Source organism: Tupaia chinensis, unplaced genomic scaffold (genome assembly GCF_000334495.1).
Source record: "Tupaia chinensis unplaced genomic scaffold, TupChi_1.0 Scaffold000370_1, whole genome shotgun sequence".
NCBI classification, from domain to species: Eukaryota; Metazoa; Chordata; class Mammalia; order Scandentia; family Tupaiidae; genus Tupaia; species Tupaia belangeri.
In genome coordinates, this window is record NW_006159867.1 from 2354239 (window position 1) to 2373532 (window position 19294).

A 19294-nucleotide genomic window follows, 5' to 3' on the forward strand; every position below is an offset into this window, starting at 1 on the left:
CAGCAGGAAGGTGAAGAGTTCTCTCGGTTTACTTTTAATGCCATTCTAACACAGAGTGTAATCTGGACTCCACTCAGTTAGGATAGAACTGCGTAACAGAGATGTGAAACATTGCTGAATTTAAACTCTGCAGCTACGTTGGAGAGCTGGCATTTTATTTTTTCTGCCAGCAACCTGGACTCCGTTACTGTGGGAGAATAAGCCTGTGCTAATACCTTGGAAAATAATGCTACCATGCTTTCTCTTTTGTTTGTGATCTGCAACTTAAAAACATTCTACATTCTATGGGGCCGGCAGGTGGCATCCTGGTTAAGGCGCTGGACTCTCACATGGCCAACCATGTTTCAAGTCCCAGACCTGCTGGCTTGTTTTCTCACTTTCCTTTTCTCTCTGTCTCTCTGTGGTCAAATTAAAAATCATAATAATAAATAAAATAGAAATTAAATAAAAACAATTCTATAGAAAAAAAGGATCATTGCATGTTCTGAAGTTAAAAGAGACTGGAAATCTATTACACAGCATGAAAATCATCATTTCCCACAGACTATGTTCACAATGTAAGAATGCTGGCAGGGACCAGCAGGTGGCATAATATTTACATCTCTGGAGTCCTACATAGTCAACAGTGGTTCAAATCCCAGATCCGGTGACTGAAAACTCATATCGGGCCTGTGTGCATGAGTGCCCCAGATCATGAGAGGAGAATAGAGGACAAGGTCTGTGACATGGCCATCTGCCCTGGGAATGATCTCTTGCTTTCTGTCTCTCTGTCTCTCCAGTGAGCACACACTTCCTATAGTGAAAAATCTCTCTCAAAGAAAGAATGTTTGCAAACCCATTTAAAACAGAGGATAAAAAAAAAAATCATATACTGTTCAAGACTTTGTTAATCACTTTAACTTAAATTACTTTAATCATGAGTTAAATGTTAAGTTGCAATAGCATATTATTAAAAATATGTCATAACACTTGCATTTTGATAGAAAATTTTTTTATAAACTACCTATTAGTTTTGCAATACAATCATTATTTTCTTCTATTATTTCCCATATATGTTTTGTTGTTTTCTTTCTCATTTTATTTATTACATCAAATATAGAAGTTTACCCTTAAGGCTAATGAATTCCTAATTACATGTAAATGATTACCACTAGTTACTGCTTCTGTTTTAGTCTTATGTGTTACAACTAAAGCTGGTCAGCAGAAAAAAAATAAATCTGGGCAGATGAGAACAAACTAGTTCACCTGAAATAAGTTCTTTACATTTGACAGTCCTTTCAGTATAATCTCTCAACAATATACACTGAAGACAATGAATGGATACCTTTCTTGTCTTCTTAGGATTTAGCTTTTCTTTGGATGCATTCCACTATTTCTCTTCATGCATCCCATGAAATGCATGTACGATTCACGCATGCTCCCATTTACCTGGGTGTGTGTAATTACAGGAAATATCACCAGACTACACAGGAAAATGAGTTTGCAATAAACTACATTTGTTACCAAACAAAAGCTTCATAATGTCTGTGGCTTAGTTTCTCTATTTTATATACTTATCAAGTTTCATCATGACATTTCACAATAAAACTTCATCTTTAAACCTTATCTGTTGTTACATAAATCAGAAGTTTCTCTGCAAAAAATGAATGTGAGTCAATTTCTTATCTCTTATTATGCACCCAGTTTATTCCAGGAATCTCTCAACCATGAGGACAGTATTCAATTACTAGAATGGAAGACCACATAGTGCAACAACTAGGGACACTTTAGGCCAAATTTAGGGAATATTTTTCTGTTGAAAAGAAAAAAAAAATTGGTATAATGTAACAAAGTTCAGAGACAAAGACTTCAGTGAAGTTGCTTAAAAAATTTAAGTTCACTTTCCTACCTACAACAAATTGGAGACAAATGTAACTTTATTATAGGTATTGTAAAGATGGCATGACATAAGGTGTTCAAAGTTAGGTGAATAATACAACTCGGATGTTTCTTCCCTTGTCTATTTCCTTACTCTTTCCACTCAAATATTTTCTTTTGAATTAGGGAGGGTTTGACAGAAACAATCTGGAACTCAAAGACAGGAGCTCTTGCCTTACTTGAGAAAGTGAGAGTGAATGCTCTCAAAGGTGAATGCTCTCTGAGATTTTCAGAGAAATGTTTGACATTTTCAGTATTTCTCCTCCAATGGCCAGCCTTTATATTTATGAATACTTTTGTGCTTGAAAATAACTAGGCCTGTGAAATCCTGCTCATATCATCATTCCCTGATGGCCTCTCTCATCCACCAAAAAGTAAAATAAAATAAAATGAAAAATAAGGAAAAATTCTTCAAAGTATTCATAGGATTTTGCCAAATAATGAAATAGTTAAATGGAGAAAGCACAAGTGGGGAGTTAAAATAAGATGATGGTAAATCTTTGTCATTATTCCATTGAATGTTCTGTTGTTATTAAAAACCAAGATTATGAATGAGGATACAAATGATATTCAGGATACATATTTGAAGCAACACCTTTCATAAATGCTTTCATATGTAGTAAAAATGTATGCAACAATTCTACACAATGAATCATTGACAGAAATAAACTCTAGATAGTGATTATTGTGCTGGAGAGAAAGAGGCTGAGGAAAGGAACACTGACTTTTCACTTTATTTTCTTTTATTTACATGTTTCATTTCTAGTAATAGGCTAGTATCTCTGTAATTTCAAGAAAGCAAAAAGGAGAGAAAATTGTATCCACAGAAACTAGATATTTTTTAATCACTTGTTTGGACAGAGGAATGCTTTTGAAGCACTGTAAGGTAAATGGAAACGATATGGGTTTAAGGTGTGTGGAAGGTGCTGTGTGAAGAAAGAAAAATATTTTGTTCTTTACTTTTACCATGAAGTATAGATACAAGAAAAGAGACATAGTAAAAGAATCTGTGAAAACCCAGTTAGATGATAAGAAAATACAGGGAGTTTAGAGTGAAGGTGAAACTCCACAAACCAGAAAATTCAAACAGTATTTTTACAATATGGACTCTCCTCCATCATCTCTCTCCATTTTCATTTAAATACCAGTTGTTCATGGTCTACAAACTCTATCTATCATCTTCCTGTCAAATGTTGGGTTTTCAGAAAAGTCATGACATACTTTTATGCAGAAAACAGAAAAACAATCATTACTTTTCCGGTGACACAATATTTTATCAATAGATATCAATGAAAAGAATGACATTTTTCCTCTGGCATGATAATTCCAGAAAACGAAAGCAATGTATATGGTAGTAAAGATTTGTGGGCTGAAAGTACAAAAGAGCATGATTCTCCACAAATTCAAAGAAATCACTAAAATCTTAAAAACACCAATTTTAAGCAAATCTATCTAGGTTCCCCAGGGAGACATACCTGTTATATTGGCTGCACTCTTAAAAATCAATAAAAATTAAAGTTCTTTTTTAAAAATGGAATAAATCTTGAATACTATTACCACAGAAATAAGAAAATAAATTGAGCAACCAAAAAATGTAAACATACACAAATCTATACATAAACCTATTAAAAGCAGGAAACCATCCACCCTGGGATTAAAATATTCTCCTCTTGTATACATTCTCCTGAAAACAGAGGGAAAAATGGTCGCTAGGAAACATGATGGGAACAATGGAATAGGACTGAAAATTGATCATTAGGGAGTTCTGTGAGCCTTTGACTCCAGGTTTTGGTGTTTGACTTCACTTACTATTGAAGAACAAACTGTGTTTTATTTTTTGTTTGTTTGTTTTTTTTGAGGCAGCATTAGTTTTGAGACTTGAGGACAAGAAGAGGTTGTGGGCGCTCTCATTATAAAATGGAACTTAAAATCACAGAAGAGAGGAAAAGGAAAAAGAATTTATATTTTCTTAAATGTGTCTTAACTCATTAGGTGCTTTCTTTTGAAAATAAATGAGTAAGCTTAGTTTAATAGTACTAAGGGTAAAATGTATTCTATATTTGCAAGGAACAGTTATCTGGCACCTCCCTTCAGTTCCAATTTTAACGCAACTGAGACAGTGACTGAGGAGTTGGATATATGGAAATCAAAACACAATTTTATTGCTCACAGAGCTAAAATTTTAGAATGTGACTAAATTTGAGGGCCAATGACCTCAGCCTCCCTTCTTTTCTCTTTCCAATCTCAACCTTTACCTTGGGATATCTTGGAAGTGAACCTGACTGTTGAAGACCTTTCTATGTATGTATAATATAGACAAATATCTTAAAGTGAATATACAATATAATTTAACTTTTTATGATCAAATAATATCATTTTAATGTCCATGCTTTGAATTTTATTTTTATCTAAATATCTCAAAAGTCGAGATATTAAAAAAATATTAAAATAAATTTTGTTACATAAACTCTACATTTATAACACTTATTTATAAGGTTGACTTGTAAACTTAATTCTACTTACTATAATGAATTAACATAAATTTTAAATGAACAACAATAATTATTACTAGAAAGATAAAGTGGTAAATGTTGGCAAGTGGTTATGTGTTGTGCTAGTGTTGTAAAGGGATTAGGTACTATTTTAAGGGGGAAATATGATGCTATCGTATTTTGTTAAGATTTTTAAAAACATGTAGAATTTCCTCTTATTTTGAGGAGATAAGAGAATGAGTTTTCTGGAGGAAAATCTTGTTAACCTTTTCTATAGAAATAAAATTAGGAATTAATTACATTGAAGAAAGAGTTTTCCATTAATTAATTAATTAATTTATTTATTTATTTATTTTAAATTTTGCTGAAAAGTTCATGTACACTCACCAGAGAGAGAGAGGGGGAGAAAGTGAGGGGAAAAAGGGGCAATGGCCACATCACAATTCCTTCTCCTCCATTTTCTTCTTAAGATATTAGCTCATATACATACAAGCCTGGAATGATTTTCACGCTGCTAGATCTGGGACTAGAACTGCAAAGTGTGCTGTAAAGGTCCAGCTGCCTCAACCTCCACACCATCTTCTGTCCCTCCATTTACCCTAGAAGTCTGGAAACATTCATTCATCTCTCATCCCTCACCACAGAGAATGCATTATTCTCCTTAGATTTGTAATAAAATAGTGCATGCCCGCTTCATTTTTAGGTAGGAAAGAATAAAATATAGCATACTCTACACTTTCAAATATTTTTGTAACCTTTACATATTTTCCTTTGAGTCAGTATGTTTTTGACTATTAACAGTTTTTTTTTGAATATGCATAATTTAACATTACCTTTATGTATGCCTTCTGTGATCAATATGGCAAATTACAACTTAAAAGAACTATGAAGAGAAAAAATATGCCACCTCTTCAAATTTTAAATCTTTTTTCCTTCACCATAAACATTTGCTAACATTTTTATTTATTTTTGTTTCTTCCCCTCCTTTTATCCTTATGGTATTGTGTATACACCTTAAATTCATAACTGTTTCCAATATGCAAAAAAGATAGATGTTACTTCTCTCCATTTGTCACTATATATTTCATTGACTAATTGTACATTTTACTCTGTTATAAAACACAAACAAAACAACCCCTCCACCAGAAACAAAAGAAAGCAATATTGTGCCATTTGGTTCTATTGCTTGAATAACATTGATTTTTCTCCTTTAATCAGACATTCATTCCTTCATGTTAGAAATATTTATAGATTTCCTACCATATATGAAACCTTAAACTAAGTATCAGTCATATTTTCTGAAGAACAGAAAAAAAAAATAACTTCACGTTCTAATGGGAACTTACATTCTTACAGACAAGACTGATTTTAAACAAATGTTTTTAAATTACATTATTTTAATTACTTTATTTCAATTATGATAAGCTATAAAATATGTTTGCTAAGTGTAGTTTTATTTTTATCATTTGCTTACTCATCAAATATTTATTGGTCACTACTCTGTTATATCATACCAAGCTTTGCAGGGAATAAAGTCTTTAGAAGGATTATTTACAATATTAGCATTTTTTTCCCCTTCTTCTTACCAGGCAAGGTTGATTTACTAAAATTAAATTGCTGGTGCTGCCTGTATGAGTGTTGTTTCTGACCTTCAAGAGTCATACAGTGACTAAAACGTGTTCCAGGGCAGATTAAGTTGAAGAGTAACCCTGTTTACCAAAAGTACCCTAAAATCTTCTTCCAGAGCTCACTGTTCCCATTCTCAAATCATTGTCTCATCCTGATTTTCTTTGTCTTTTCTGCTTCAACATGACTCTACAGATTGTATCTATTCTAAAATTTTCGGGAGAGCTATGTTCCTTAATAAATATTTCTTAGCTACATCAATGTATAATTAATGTTCTATGAATGTGAATAGAATTCTACCTGTGCAGTTATTTTGCCATTGCTTATTAACTTTTTTATACTCACAGTTTTAATTTGCAGTGAGTAAGCCTTACCAACCCTACATACCATACTAAACTAGAACAAGGTTTATAATAAAACCAACTTGCCATTATTCATCTTCAACTGCAAATGAGTCTCTAAAACTTTATGTGTTAGTGAATGTAAGTGAATCTTGAGTTTAACACATTATATTATTAAGGTAAATTATTTAGAAGTATACATTTCATTCAAGTAAAATGCATTGTTTGCTTACTATATGCAAACATGATGCCAAGAAATTACATGTATTAGTATTAGTATATGTGTTCATGAGAAAGAGAGAGTGCATAGAATGAGTTAACATCCCCACAGATATTCCAATCTAGTAAGTGATAAAATTTGGTACAGAAATAGAAATAATATCAGGCATTATATAATAAGTGAGACTCCACCATACTAGTTCAGTAATAAGAAAGATACTGTAACAAATATTTTATATTCCACATTTCTTATATTTCCAATCTATAAAATAGTGTAAAGCTACTCTAATGTCTACTATAATTCTTAAAATAGAAAAATAAATCTGAAGAGTAATATGAGAATTTTAGCTAAATGCTCAGACTATAGGGTATTAGTATAAACTCTCTAGCTTATATGAGCAATCCTTTAGAAGTCCATGGAAATGAATATTACACAAAGCTATAAGGATTTCAAATTACTTTTGTACCAAAATAAACATGTGCTTTAATTCCAGTTTTCTATGAACTTATTGAAGTTCCCTCATATAAAAACTAAGCTCTCAGATTCTTAGATAAATAATTACAATTACACTTCCTTTTCTTGAGTAATTGTTTACTAATCTTACTTTCACTAATTTCATGCTCAGTGATTTCAATACTATCCTGTGGCCTGAGATCATGCATATCTTATCATTCGTAGATAACTTCCTAAAGCACTGTGTCCTAATTTAAAGAATGGATAATAGAGGGGCCAGCAGGTGGTGAGGTAGTTAAAGGTACTGGACTCTCACATGGCCAACAGCAGTTCAGGTCCTGGACCTGGCAGCTTGCTTTCTCACTTCCCCTCTGTCTGTCTGTCTGTCTGTCTCTCTCTCTCTCTGTCTCTTATCAAAGTGGAAGATAATAATAAATAAATAAAGTTAAATAAAAAATAATTCTTTAAAAATGTGGATAGTAGTAAATAGCTTTATACAAATCCTTAATTATGCCTTATACTAATCCTCAATTAAAATTATTTTAATACTAGTTAAATAATGTTATAGCACAATTTGTAAAGTTGTGATTTATAACACAATTTGTATAGTCATTTTATATATAACTATCTATTTATCTAAAGATTTTCCTGCTTCAGAAAAATTGATCACAACTCCATGGCTATTCCTATTTAGAATGATCCTCCAAAAATAAATGAACGGTCAAACACAAGTCCGTAAGAAATATTTTATGCACTTGACAAAAAAACCATAAGTGTTGAAAATAATCAACAAAAGGTCTCTGAAATTGTTCTCAGTAATCACCATCTCCTAAGCTTCCTGGTGACATCCAATCCTCTCCCCGTGCTCATATGTTGGGTCTGATAACTCATTTCCAATAAGTAGACAAAGTGGCAAAGTGATGTGCTCTAATTTCTAATACTAAGTTAGAAAACAGACTAAAATATCCATCCATCTTGTTTATACTTTTCCTTTCTTGCCTTCTCATTTGCTTTGTCTGTTGAAGCCAGCTGTCATATTATAGCTGCTCTATGGAGGTAACCAGGAGGGACCTTCAGCCAACAGCCAGTGAGGAGCTAAGGCCCTGACTCCAGTGAAATGCCAGGAACTGTATCTTGCCCACAACCACATGTGAGATTAGAAGCAAATTCACCTCCTTTTAAGCCTTAACTAGATTGCAGTCTGCTGTTTTCAATGTAGTCTCATGAGTCCTCTAAATTCCGATTTCTGACACTGAAACTGTGAGGTATTGTTTGTTGCTTTCAGTTTCAAAATTTGTTGTATTTTCTTACACAAAAATAGATGATACATAAAGTAACTTTAAAATACATTTTCTGCAAGATATTTAAAAGAACATTAGATAAAATTAGCAAAGAAAGAATGTTAGAAAACCAAAACATGCTGGGATAAGGTTGGTGTGTATACTAGATCCTTAAGGACTATCACACTTAATAATACTGGAGGAAAAAAAAGGGCAAAATGATTCTGAGAATCATACCAGTAAACCATTGCAGATCTCTGTAGTTACTGGATTCTTAGTATCCATGGATGAAAACAAAGCACATGCTTAAGAGAAAATATCTATTCCTCTTAACCCAGAAATATTTCTTTCATTTCTTCTTTAATGAATATACAATGTAATGTCCTATACAATGTCCTCGATAAATTCTTAAAAAATATTCAGGACTCTCAGATAGGTAAACTTAATTCATAATTAAATATTATGAAAAGGAATATATGAGCTAAATTCTTACTTAAAATGCTTTTCATGTCATTGGGTGGAAGAGTTTCAAGTTTACTCTTTGATTAGAATATGTAGTATAGGGGCCAGCAGACGGCATAACAGTTATATTGCTTGACTCCCACAAGGCTGACCAGGTGGCTTCAAACTCATGTTAGGGTCATGTGCATGCATGTCCAAGATTCCAGGAGGAGAACAGAGGAGAAGGAATAGCAGAATGACCATCCCCCCTGGGGGAAGAGTAGGGTGATTTCTTGCTTTCTGACTCTGTATCTCCAGTGAGTGCATGCACCCAATGGCCAAAATCTCTCCAAAATAAAAATAATGATACAGTATAGTGTATTGTGCACCCAAATAAGGTACATATTTCAACAGCTAACAGTATAAAGCAGATATGCATGCAAATAAAATACCTGTATATTTGCTTTGTGTTTTATGATTTGTTGAAAAGGAAGAATAATAACTTATGACAAAAAACAAACATAGTTTCTATTATACTAAAATCTTAGTGGATTCTCAATGTATATGTTGTGAGCTATTACTGAAGACAGTTGAAAAATGAAAACAGAATCCATACTTAAAAATAGTTTCTCCTGGTACCAGCAGTTAGTCTAATGGCTATGTCGCTGGACTCCCATGTAGTCAACTGCAGTTCAAGTCCCGGACTCAGTGGCTTAAAACTCTCTCTGGGCACGTGTGCATGTGTGCCCAAGATCTCGAGAGGAGAATGGAGGAGAAGGGATTGTGGCATGGCCATCCTCCCTTGGGGATGATTTCTCACTTTCGGTCTCTATGTCTCTCTCTGTCTTTCTGGTGAGTGCACACACCCTGTAGCAAAATCCTCTCCAAAAAAAAAATACAATAAAAAAAAGTTTCTCCTAAGAAATATATTTTGTTGCTATATTTGAGTCAATGCTACTGTCATTGCTATACTTCTTTTTAAAATGCTCATTTTTGGAACTACTTTGAATAAGAATAGCTAACATTTATCTAGTGCTCACGATGTTCTAGATAGTGTCTTAAATGCTGTACTTGTACAAATTCATTCAATTTATATAATAACCCTGTGATTTAGGTGCTACTATTATGTCCACTTTGTAGAGAAGATTGTGCATGTGTGCCCAAGATCTCGAGAGGAGAATGGAGGAGAAGGGATTGTGGCATGGCCATCCTCCCTTGGGGATGATTTCTCACTTTCGGTCTCTATGTCTCTCTCTGTCTTTCTGGTGAGTGCACACACCCTGTAGCAAAATCCTCTCCAAAAAAAAAAATACAATAAAAAAAAGTTTCTCCTAAGAAATATATTTTGTTGCTATATTTGAGTCAATGCTACTGTCATTGCTATACTTCTTTTTAAAATGCTCATTTTTGGAACTACTTTGAATAAGAATAGCTAACATTTATCTAGTGCTCACGATGTTCTAGATAGTGTCTTAAATGCTGTACTTGTACAAATTCATTCAATTTATATAATAACCCTGTGATTTAGGTGCTACTATTATGTCCACTTTGTAGAGAAGATACTGAATCACAGAAATGATATGTACCTTAGTCAAGGTTATACAGGTTTTAAATGGCAAAGCTGGGGTTTGTTCCACAATGTCTAGCTGCAGCTTAATTATGAAGCTATTACATCTTTTTAAACAAACCAAGGACAAATTTTACATATATCATCACTGGTGACAATTTTTATTTTTGTACATTCATTTGCTATTTGTAAAGAGCCAAATCTAATTTAAAAGTACATCTGGTGAAAAGCATGGATATTCATGCTTGGCAATATCTTAGCCATTCAAAAGCCCAATTTTAGCATTTGAGGAATGAGAAGAATTTTTATATGGCCTGTCAATGACTCTTACAAAAATTCTAGGAGCAGCAAAATCCAAAACAGGATTTTTAAATGGCTGTTATGCACAAAATGATTTTATATTATAACAAAAAAACTATTGTTAAAGTTAAAACTTTCAATCAAATATATAGCTAAAGTTCATTCTTTGCCTATGCTTCGATATTGGCATTATGTCTAGAATATTTTTAGTTTGGAGTGATTAATTATTTAATAAATTATTTGTATAGGTTATGCTAAGAACCTTTCCTTGGCAAATTTTATTATGAGAAAACATACAATTTAAAAATCTTTACATGATTTCAGCACAAAAAAAAAGTAATGTGAATTAATTCCCCTATTTGCACATTAAAGCAATAAAACCATTTTTAGATGCTTGGCCAAGTCATTCTTTGTCAAAATTACCACTAAAAAAATAAATAAGAATTTGAGAGATTATTCCAGTTAAGGGCTCCTTGTAAGAAAAAACTGGCTGATACACTCAAATGAGTCATTTGGGATATTTTAATAAAGGGATTATTTACAAAGACTTAGGGATAAAAGAATGCAAGAAAGGCTAGAAAGTTACAGTGAAAGCTTTTATTATCCCCAGGCCCCAGGAGGTGAGAGAAGTTAAGAATTACCTGAACTATTAGTTAAGAGATCCCTTGTTACAACTATGGAGAAGGCCATGTAACTGGAGCTGTGGTTCTAAAGAAGGAATGCAGCATCTACTCACTTGAGACCTAGAAGGAACATCTGAGATAGGGAAGCAGGTAATTGAATGCTTCTCCTTCCTCCCATCCTTTGATATCCTACTGGTGTTTTCCATCGGTTTCAAGATGGTAAGGGAGTTTCGTTCACACAGTTCATAGAGATTCGCATGCAAGGACATAGACCAAGTCGGAGAAGGGTAGGAGTTGGCATAGCAAGTCCCTAAAGTATAGTTAACATTAAACTTTTAAAATTATACAAAAGGTTCTCTGAGACATTCAGTCTGTTTTACAGGGGACACTATATACATGATGCCATACTCATTTATGTCAAGCAGGATTATTTTCATGCTTGCCTTTACTGAAGAACAACTTGAAAAACTAGTCTACACATCCTTTTTCCCCCCTGTGATTTTGTTCCTTGTATTCTCTCTTCATTCTTGAATCCAATCTGAAATGATCCCTTCTATCTCTTAAACTTTGGCCTGCCCAAATTAATAGTACCTTGAACAGTACTAATTCAAAGATAATTTTTCATCATTTGACCTATCTCATCATTCAATTAGCTTATAAAACACCACACTATGCTGCATATACTTCTTTATCTATGTTATAAAATTTATGGGCATGGGGTTGTTCACTATACTTGTGTATCATCTTTTTAATATCTGTAGGGTCTATAGTAATCTCTTTTGGTCTTGATACTAACATTTTGTATATTTTTTTTTTATTTCAGGGTTGTCTAGTTACAGTTTTATCCTATTTTTATAACTGCTTTCAAACAATGAACTTTTGGTAATATTTACTTATTTCCTATTGTTTCCCTTTATCCCATTTTATTGATCTATTTCATTTTATTGATTTCAGTTATTACCTTCATTAAGTTCTTCCCCTTGTTTTTGGCCTGTAAAGAACTTTAAGTTAGATGCTTAAGTCAGTGATCAGCAAATCATGTCCAAATCCGACATGCTTCATGATTTTTGTAGGTAAAAGTTTTATTGGCACTTAGTCATACCCATTCATTTATGTATCATCTATACCTTCTTTTGTACTACAAAGAATTGAGTAGTTGTGACTAAGACTATACATATGACCCATTAAAATTTAATATTGACCATTTGGCTTTTTATGGAGATACTAACCAACTCTTCACTTTGAATATTGATTTAGGACTTTTCTTCTTTTCTAACAAAGATTTAATATTGCTATTTTACACTAACTATTATATAAGTGCATTCCACAAATTTTGGTCCAGGTATTTTTATTGTTCAGATCAAAATTATTTTAGGTTTCTTCAAGACTTCTTTTTTGAGCTGTATTTTATTTTGATTTTTTTTATTTAGAAATATTTGTGGATTTTCCAATGATCATTATGTTATTGATTTCTATTTTAATTTCCTTTTTTATCATAGAACATAATTTGTATGACTTGAATATTTCTTAATTTATTGAGACTTGTCTTAGCTCTTAATATATGGTCTATATTGACAAGTGTTCTCTATGTATTTGTAAATAATACATATCTACCATTGCTGTGTAGTGATCTTAAAATATCTAAAAATGTTGATCTAACCACAGTGGTGAAGATTGGGGTTCTGTTCCCAAGTCAACCTGTATATGCTGGGCATGCATGCATGCATGCCTGTGATCTTGGCTGGCTTAGAAGTGTGGAAGGCTGTGGCAGATTGCAGTTTAGGATTGTCTTTCTCTCTCTACCAAGCCAACTAATTTTTAAAACTATATAAAAATTCAATAAGGTTGAGTTTATTGATAATCTCTTTTATTTCACATTTTAGACTACTTATATTTAATGAAACATCAATAGGTTGAATTTAGTTTTGTTTTCTGTTTCTATCTTCTGTGTTTTGTTCCTTGGTTCCCTCTTTCCTACCTTCTTTTTGATTATAATAATATCTTTGGTGATCAATTTTCATTTATCTGTTGACCTTTTTGCTATATTGTGTGTGTGTGTGTGTGTGTGTGTGTGTCTGTGTGTAAATTCTAGGGATTAAAATATGCATAACTCTTCTTTTACGGAGTTAATATTTTCTCACTTCACATAAAATATGGAAGATTTAAAACCATGTAATTCAATTTTCTAGCCCCTTCATGTATATTTGTTATGTATATTGTATGTATATATATTTCAAATTTTCATCTGTTCATTGGCATAATTTATATTTTTAAATAATTATGTATATGTCAAAGAACACTTTTTTGGAAAAAAACAATTACTAAACTTATTCAGATATTCCCATTCCCCTTTCCTGATGTTCTCTGCTTCTTCTATGATAGCATATTCATTCTAGCTAGAGAATCCTCCTTGACTATTTAAAGCATTTCTCATTCAAAGCAGGTCTGCTAGCAAAATTTAAGTTTCCCAGTTTACCTCCATTAAAGAATGTCTTTGGTGTTACTATTATAACTAAGGGATTTTTAAAAATGTATATAGAAATCTTGGTTGACTCTTACATATTACTGGTTCAAAGATACTATTTAACTCTTCTAGCCTCCATGATAAATGATGAGAAATTCCAGGCTTTCAAATTATTGTTGCATTCTATAAAATGTTTGCTTTTCTCTCACTATTATAAAGATTTCTTTGCCTTTTCAGCAATTTAATTATGCTCTTTCTGGGTGTGGTATGTCTTAATTTAACATCTTTAACATTTAATATGCTTCTTTAACCCATTAATTGTGTCTTTGACCAAATTTTAGAAGTATTCAGCTAAATTTTACTTTTTTTATATTTTGGCTTTTTGTTCTTGTTGCTGATTTGGTTTTGTTTTGTTTTGGTCTCACTCTTTTTCTCTTCTTTATGTAGGGGTCCGAGGACACAAATTCTATATATTTTACATTGTCCCTTGTCTTGTTGGCCTGCAGGCTACATTTATGCTCCCATTTTATACATGTTTTCCTCTGCTTTTCAAGTTAGAACCTTTCTATTAATTCGTTTCTTGTAATTTTTATTCTGATATATACTTTGTTCAATATTTTTAATTTAGATATATTTTTCAGTTCTAAAATTATGATTTGTATTTTATAGCTTCTCTTTGCTGAGAACATCTATCATTCCATTTATTTTAAAAGTGACTACTTTTATCTCAAGAATATTATAATATTTATTGCTTTAAATGCTTTAAGTGCTTATTGATAATTTCAATACATTACATTGGGATTGGGATGGAGGTACGTTAGTTAAATATCTCATCTCCTGCAATTATCTTTTACAAATGGTAACATTTCCCTGGTTTTTTATACATCAAGTAAATTTGAGCACTGTGTAGTGAGATTTTGGAGTCCTGTTAAAATTCCTGGAGAACGTTATGGGTTTTTGTTCTGTTTAGGAGGCAATCAACATTGTCTAATTCAGACTGCACAAACCACCATGTTTATTTGCTATATGTGTTGCTAATGTCAGATCAGTTTTTAAAGTTTGCCCTACTGTTTTTTCTGTGTCCCATGCATGTTCCATTAGGGGATTAGTCTGAGACTTTGGTGGCAGTCAATACCACAGTTCATTTCAGTGCTCCAAGGCTTTGCTGTGCTGTTTTGACCTTGTGCATTATTTTACTTAATCTTCAAAACAGTTCCATGTGGAAGATATTATTAATACTCTCATTTTAGAGGTAGAGGCATAGAGGCTTAGATATATTAAGTAATCTTCCAAACTTTTTAATCAAGTAATCTTGGTAGGGACCAGATTCAACACAGGTCTGACTCTGTAAGCATACTACGTTCCAATACTATTCCGTCCCTAAATTATTTAGTTCTTCATTCATCCTTCAAAGAAAATTCTGAGTAAGATTTCCATAGTATTTATTGTATAATTTTTCAGGATTATCTGGTTTAGAATTCTGTTCTTTGCCATGGTACTGTAAGCTTTAAGAAATATATCAAATCCTAGGAAATACAGTATGTGGTTATATATATATAGTGAACTCTAAAATCAAATTGCATAGGTTGTAATCTGTTTTATACCAATTCTAGCTATGTGACCTTGGGCAAGCAACTTAACTAAATCTCAGTTTACATGTGTGCAAAGGGACAGTCTCCTAATATAATTTCTAACACAGAGTAAAAAACAATAAAGTTAATCACTTCTAGTACAGAGTCTAGTGTGTTAGGTATGTAATTTGATTGTTAAATGAATAAATGATAAACGGAATGACCAGATTTTTTTTCTAGACATGTAAAGGCTTATAATGCATATTACATGGAACATCTTAATTCAATACAGTGACTTGCAATGAGTGCATTTATTCCAAAAATTTGCAATATAAAAACTTAGGACCTCCTTTTTTGCTTTTATTAATTGATAAATGAAATAAATTCAGCCTTGGTCTTGTCTATAGACATGCTCTCATCACAAATCATGCTATCATTAGCTTTTAGGTATTGACACTACCTAGGAAAGTCAATACTCAAATGTGACAAAAAGTGAAATTCTGTGGCTCTGAAAACATTCCTAAAACATTAGCTTGTTAGAGAAGTCATGACACATTTTTGCATAGAAAAACACAGAAAAATAAGTCATGACTTTCTGACAACCCAATAGTTCCAAAAATTCTTTAAACGATATTACCATGGATAAATAAAAAGCCTCTTAGAACATGTATATTGAGATACAAAATATTTACATAGTATATATTATGTATAATTCTCAGATATTTCTGAAGAAGCCAGCAAAACTCTATTTACTTTATGCCTATTTATGAATGTTTCCATGGAAACGTAAATACAATCTGAAAATATAAATGGATTTTTATAAAAGCATTTGTGAAGTATTCATTACACATTATTTGTTCCTTTTTAGAAATAATTTCCTGTCCTTTTTTTGCTTTCCCTTTTACAGTCAGCAAAACAAATGACAACTAATTTCAAATTAACAGCAAATATTACTTTTATCTTACTTTTGTTATACCAATATCATTTTGTTCAATACTGTTAGACTTACTAAAAACAGATGTTGGCTCTGATAATGGCAAATCTCCTTTTAATCTCCTCTATATAATTACTTTTATTAAATATGTGTTTTCAGTAGGCCTTGATTAAAATTTTAAATATGAACATTTTACATTAAAAATTACTATATTTTGGGCTAGCCAGTAACATGTTTGATAAGGCAGCTGGATCCCACATAGCTGACAGCACCCAGACCAGACAACTTGAAAAATATGCCAGGCGTGTATATTTACATGCCCAAAATCCCTTAGGAGAGAGAAAAATGGGAGAAAGGACTGAGGCATGACTATCCCCCATGGGGAAGGGCGAGAGAATGTGCTTTCTCACTTCCTCTCTCTCTCTCTCTCTCTCTCTCTCTCTCCTTCCCTCCCTCCCTCCCTCCCTCCCTCCCTCTGGAGAGCTCACACATCCTCTGACAAATTAAAAATTAAATAAATAAAATACTCTATTTTTCCTAACTTTGTCTGTTAAGTACATTATTCAGAAAAGAAAATAATGTCAAAAGTACATGACTATATCATCTCCAATACATGTTAGGAGACAGCTTAATCTGAAAAAAACCTAAAGGAATTGATTTTGGAGTATCATCCTCCTGTCAAACAGTTTGAACCTGTCCTAATACTCCTTAAGGTTCTCTATCTGTCATTTCAATATGCCCACAGTGCTGTATTTTTTTTTTAAGAGAGATTTTTGCTATAGGGTACATGAACTCACCAGAGAGAGAGGCAGAAAGCCCCCCATGGGAATGACCATGCTCAATCCCTTCTCCTCCATTTTCCTCTCAGGATTTTGGCACGTAGTTGCACTCGGTATGAATTTTAAGCCGCCAGGTCCAGGTTTTGAACTGAGGTTGACTATGTGGGAGTTCAGTGACATAACCATTACACCATCTGCTGGTCCCACACACTGGAGTCTTTAGCATTCTGCCATGTAACATGTAGCATGACACTAGCCAGAAGCTTCTTAGTAAATAAAATGGACTGAGAGATATTGGTCTGATTAAGTTAACCACTACTACAAAGCCATAGAGTTCTCCATTTGCAAAATGTGAATAAATGTTTTACTTTGTTTTCTATTCAATAGCTAACATATTACTCACAGACCATCTGTGAAGTCATCATTATATGCTAAGTATGATGCTACATGCTCAAATGTTAATATTAAAATGTTTTGCTTACTTAAAAGAATGAAATAATGCATACATTAAGAGAAAAATAATTTCCTTCTTCCCATACTCAACACAGTTTCAAACCATCAAGGCAACCATTATGAAAAAATTATTTTTAATTAATTTTATTTTGTTTTACTTTCAAAATTATTAAGGAGATGCAACAATAAGGGTCAGATGGTGCAGTGGATAATCACAACCTGGGAGGGTTCTGACTTTGTGCTCAAAGACCTCCTTATGTATACCAGGGACAGTTTGTATCCATAATCTGAGGCTGGCCAAAGCTGTGGATTGAATCCTGTGGGGGGGGTGTGCTGTTTCTCATTCTCTGTCTCTCTCACTCATGAAAGAAATAAATAAATTTAAGAAAAATAAGATGATGCAAAAGTGGAACAAGTAGTTTCCAGGTATTCTTCAAATAGATTCACTAATTCTCTCTTTGCAACATTAATTTTATCCTTGTCTGTGTGTATCTTTACACACAGACAGGACACTTTTTCTGAATTATTTGGGATTAATTTGAAGACATCGTATTTCTTTATTTCTCAATATTTGACATGTATTTCCTATGAATAATGAGATTTTCATACATAGATACGATACAATTTCTAAATTCTGGAAATTTAACATTGATATAATGTTATTATCTGACTGACAGTGCATATTCATAAAGTATTTCCTGACAAATCATTTATTTCTCTAATGAAGAATGAGTGACTTGAAAGTTGAGAAACATGACATGTTTCTCACTAAATAAGTGATTAAAATTAGTATCTCTAACATTGCAACAAACTGTGCAAAAATCTGACATTATGAGTTTAGTGAATGCTGGCATAATATCCTTTCTCTGGTAATCCTGCCAAAAATGCAACCTGAATCTAAGTAAGAGGAAATGATGTGTAAATGCAATTGAGCTACTTCCTGGTTAATTTGCTATATTCCTCAAACATTCTTTGTCAAGAAGACAAAGATTAAGTGACAAGTGATTCCAGATTAAACTCTTGTTTTTGATACTTTAAATGGAAATTAATGCCTCTTCCCCTCACTTTTTCTTTTGACATACCTTGCCTTCTTTTAGTGGTTCTCCTTTTTTTTTTTTTTGGAGAGATTTTGCTATAAGGTGCATGTGCTTGCTGGAGAGAGAGAGAGAGAGAGAGAGATGGGGAGAGAGAAAGAAATAAATCACTCTCCCGGGGGGTTCCCATGCTGCAATCTCTTCTCCTCCCACCCAAGATTTTGGGAATGCACACACGTGTGCCTGGTGTGAGTTTCAAGTCACCATATCTGGGACTTGAACTGTGGTCAGCCATGTCAGAGTCCAGTGCCTTAACCATTATGCAATCTGCTGGCCCCAGTGGTTCTCTTTATTAATTCATATCGAATTATTATGTTTTTTAAAGAGAGATTGTATGCTATAGGTCATGTGTGGTTGCTGGAGAGACAGAGAGAGAATGAAAGATAGAAAGCAAGAAATCACACCCCATGGGGAATGATCAAACCACAATCCTGTCTCCTTCATTCTCTTCCTGGGATTTTAGGCACACACACATATTCAGCATGAGTTTTAAACCACCAGATCCTGGATTTGAACCATGGTCAACCATGTGGGAGTCCAGTAACATATTCATTATGCTATCTACTGGTCCTATATAGGATTCTTTTAAATACTTATCTTAATTTACTTAAATGCTAAATATTATATTAATTCTCAAATATTAAAGAGAGGGATATTTAAGCAATTAATATTTCTTCTTTAAAAAAAAAAAAAAAACTACCAGTGGGTACATGAGCTCACCAGAAACAGGGAGAAAGCC